A 3,920-nucleotide genomic window follows, 5' to 3' on the forward strand; every position below is an offset into this window, starting at 1 on the left:
TTAGTCAGCTGCTGCTCATTGCAAAAATAGCCCACACGGTGTTTCTACCAAAAATAATCTTCAGTCTCCAAAGCCTGTAATGGCAAACTATTTCATCTTCTGCTGAGAAAGTGCAACTACAAGTGGGGAAATGCTAGATTCTCAGTCACTTCAGAAATAGTTGTTGAAGCTCATTTATTATGTGTAAATATGCTGAAAATGTGCTTCAGGCTCATCATGGTTTATCAATAATTTTGACCCCTGAATAACTTCTCTCTGTGCCCATACAAGATTACACCACTGTCCGTTTATCTGTTGTTGGGTTATAAGTCTACCTATACCAAGTTACAGGAACCATCATCCCCTCCAACAACATATAACAGACAATTAACTGCAGAAACTCCTGAATTTCTTCTGCATATGTTCATATCTGCAACCAGTCTCCAGGCATTTGTGGTGGGATCACATACTTCAACACTCTTCATACTAAAGGGCCATCATGACCTCCTACAGCATAAAATAAGTGGTTTAATCACCAAAACCTGCTCCACTCCCTCTGGTGCTCATTTCTGCTATTCAGGTCCATTCATTTCTTGTAGAATTGTAGCATTTTACTGTGCTTAGACACTAACATGAAGCTCCTTCTTAATTCCATAGAGCTAACCTCCAACAGCACCCACACCAATACTGCTCCTCCTCATGTTCATTGGTACTACATGAAACCATTCATTAGACTTTATGTTATATACTTCCACAGATGATAAACCTGTACTCCCTTCAAAGCCTCCCACTGCATATAAAAATCCATTTAACAAGGCTGTTCCCAAAGTGCTTCTCTGGGCTTACATGTTAGTAACAGTGGTCCACTGGTCCTTCATCAGGTCATAGGAATTCACTGTGTGAACTTCTAATGAGCCATTAAAGCTACCAACAGCAAAAACAAGCCCAATCATGTAGACCATGCCTGCCCAGCATCTTCCGGAAGGCAATTCTGCCACTTGGTGCCATCCTTCTTCCTAAGAGTCATAACATTCCACACTTCGAATAGAATTTGGTGCTTGGCCCCCAACCATCACCATCAATTTTGGAAGTTTCATGGTGTCCTTAGCCAAGTCTGGAAGCTCTTCATTAATATCCACTGCTCTGTTTGGCAGCAAATGATACTTTGTAGTTTCAATGAGGTGATCTTTGCAAGTACTGCTGTTCTTGACCAATGCCTCCTCTTCAACCCTCTGAACAAAATACTCCTGAGAAAGCAAACGTAACCAATTCTACCATGTTTGATCAGTGGAGACATAAACTGCTGCCTCACATCCTTGTGGTTCATGCATGCTATTGCTGCTTCAAATACCTTCTCTTCTTAGGAAATGGTAAATTTGTCACTTGAGATTAAGCTGCACACTTGTTCAATGCCCAATTTGAGAAACTTCACTAAATATGATATCTGCAAAATGTTGTCCTGCATAGGTGTTGGCCTTGTTAAGGTGATCTGTGCATGCGAGCATATCAACTAAAGCAGTTTACAGGGTGAAGCTGGGACTCCATGAATTCACAGCAAGTCTTCACATCCTGTAGCTGTAACAGACCAGCTGCTGGGAGAAGTACCTGTTCATTTTCTTCTGTAACCTGAATTTCTGCAGTGAAAACATAATCAATTAGAATTCTCAGGGTTGAGCTGTCCACCTCTTTTGTCTGAACTCTCTTTGCTCAGCTCTCTCTCTTCTCACCTGTAAACACAGCATGAAAATAGGGATGGCAGGTGACCAGTACCACTCTGTGAGTTGAGATTTCCATGTCTTCTGCCACAATGGTGAATCACACAGCAAATTTTGACTTCTTATTCGTTCATGACTTTAAAAGCTTTCTTCATGTACCAAGGATTCATCCTTTGAATTGAAGGGCTTCTGATGACTTTGCTTTGTGCATGTGGCAGTCAGCAGGGGCTTCTGCATTGTGGCTCCTCTCCTGCTTCGGAACTCTGGCACTGACCACAGCTGCCAGCACCATTCTAGCTAAAAAGACATCTGCACCGCCCTCCTGCTGAGCCTCTTTCCATCCAACCTGCAGCGTTGGCTGCCTGCTCCTCAGGGCGCACTCCCTGGACCTGTGGGGCTTCTGCACTCTCCCTCCTGTGGATGAGCAGCGGCCAAGACTGCAGAAGGTTGGCCCGCGCAGACTCGGCCACTTCCATTTTCCTCCTAACCTTCTTTTTATCATTTTATTATTGCTTTCAACTTTATTTATCATTAATTTATTCTGCATTAATTTTGCTCCTTTTTTCTATCGTCATTGGTGATATAGTTGTTGGTTTTGACTTTTACTCTATTTTTATGTCAGGTTTGTCTTTGTGTTACTGTGACCTTGAGTTGTTTCTGTAAGCAGTGCTGGAAATTGAGCACTTGAAGATAGGCTGCTAAGAAGTTCCTTGTGCAAAAGTGAAAGAGATACACATCCCAACAGGCACAAATCTCAACATAGAAAATTAAAAAATGATTAAAAAGAACAAAGCAATATGTATCTTCCAGTGGTCCATGACTCTTTAGTATCTGAATACAAGATAATGAAGTGGATAAATGCAGAAAAAATAATTCATAGTTTTTTAAAATGATCAATAAATTTAAAATGGACCCAAATACATAGTCAACTATGCAGAAAAAGGAAATTCTGAAAAAGAACCAAGCAGAAATGTTAGAAATGACAAGTTCAAAAGATAAATTAAAAATCAGCTGAAAGCTTCCCCAATAGACTAGATCAAGTGGAAAAAGATATCAGAACTTGAACACAAGTTTGATGATTTATCATAACAATTAAAAAATTTTTAAAAAACCCCATGCCTACATCATACAAGACTAATGGGATCCAATTATAGACCAAACCTACAATTACTCAGTTAAACATAGGAAATGAGGTACAGGCAAAAGGCATATAAAACATATTCAGTGAAAGAAATAGCAAACAAAGCAAAACAAAACAAAATCATGAATTCTCTTAGAAATCAGTAGCAAGAATCTTGAGGACATCTCAGATGGCAGCTCAGATAAATCCACAGTACTGAATCAGTTATTCAAGTGTGAATTAAATCAGCATTTTTACAGAGGCAAACTGAGGTACAGAAAATCTAGAAGGCAACTCAGAGCTAATATCCAGGGGAAAAATGGTTCTTAGAATAGAAAGGCAACCAATGGCAGCAGTGCCTGACATTCTATAGCCCAGGTGGGAGGGGAAACTCTCTTCATCAAGAGGAAAGGCACTTTCCTAAGGAGTTATATCGACATGGCTCCTGTGGAGAATTGGCATATGGTGGATGGGTCATCAGTGAGCTCTACAAGAACTTAGTTCCAATCTCCAAGATAGTGCTACTTGGGAGGTGGCAGGACAAGTGGGTTGGACATATCTCACTGTTCTGAGAGTGAACATGGACCAGGCTCTGCCAGACACCACCCAACTCCACACTCTCCAAGAGAAGCAGGAAACTTTGGAGTGATATGTACACAACTTAGAGACTAAGGTATGTGAGCCAGGCTGGTCCATGGCCTCCAAGACTGAGATAATGGAATCTGAAGAGGAGCCTGAAGAGAAAGCCCCACTGCAAGATCTTCCAATGCTGCAAGAGAAGGTAAAACATGAGAAGACATGAACTTCTGATGGGCAGGCAGTGGGCATCTAATTGTCACATAGTGTACTACATACCTGCCACACACCCAGGCAGAATTAATGGACTTGGGTAAAGAATCTGTGAATTGGCTCTTGTCATACCATCCAACCAGATATCAAGAGAACAGGTATGATTGTTATTCATTGTTATTTTTTTAAAAAATTATTTAGAGACAGAACTTTGCAAAGTTGATGAGTCTAGGTTTTGCTAAGTTCCAGAGTCTTGCTTTGAACTTGTGCTCTGTCTCCTGCCTCAGCCTCCTGAACTACTGTGTGCCCAGTTGGTC

At 41.0% G+C, this 3,920-nt stretch overlaps 1 pseudogene; it reads right to left on the bottom strand.

Moving 5' to 3' along the window:
* Nucleotides 1-214: 214 nt before the first annotated feature.
* LOC124974049 (kelch-like protein 2) lies at nt 215-1,781 on the bottom strand (annotated as a pseudogene).
* Nucleotides 1,782-3,920: the final 2,139 nt, after the last annotated feature.

The sequence above is a fragment of the Sciurus carolinensis genome, unplaced genomic scaffold, assembly GCF_902686445.1.
Source record: "Sciurus carolinensis unplaced genomic scaffold, mSciCar1.2, whole genome shotgun sequence".
In the NCBI taxonomy this organism is placed as follows: Eukaryota; Metazoa; Chordata; class Mammalia; order Rodentia; family Sciuridae; genus Sciurus; species Sciurus carolinensis.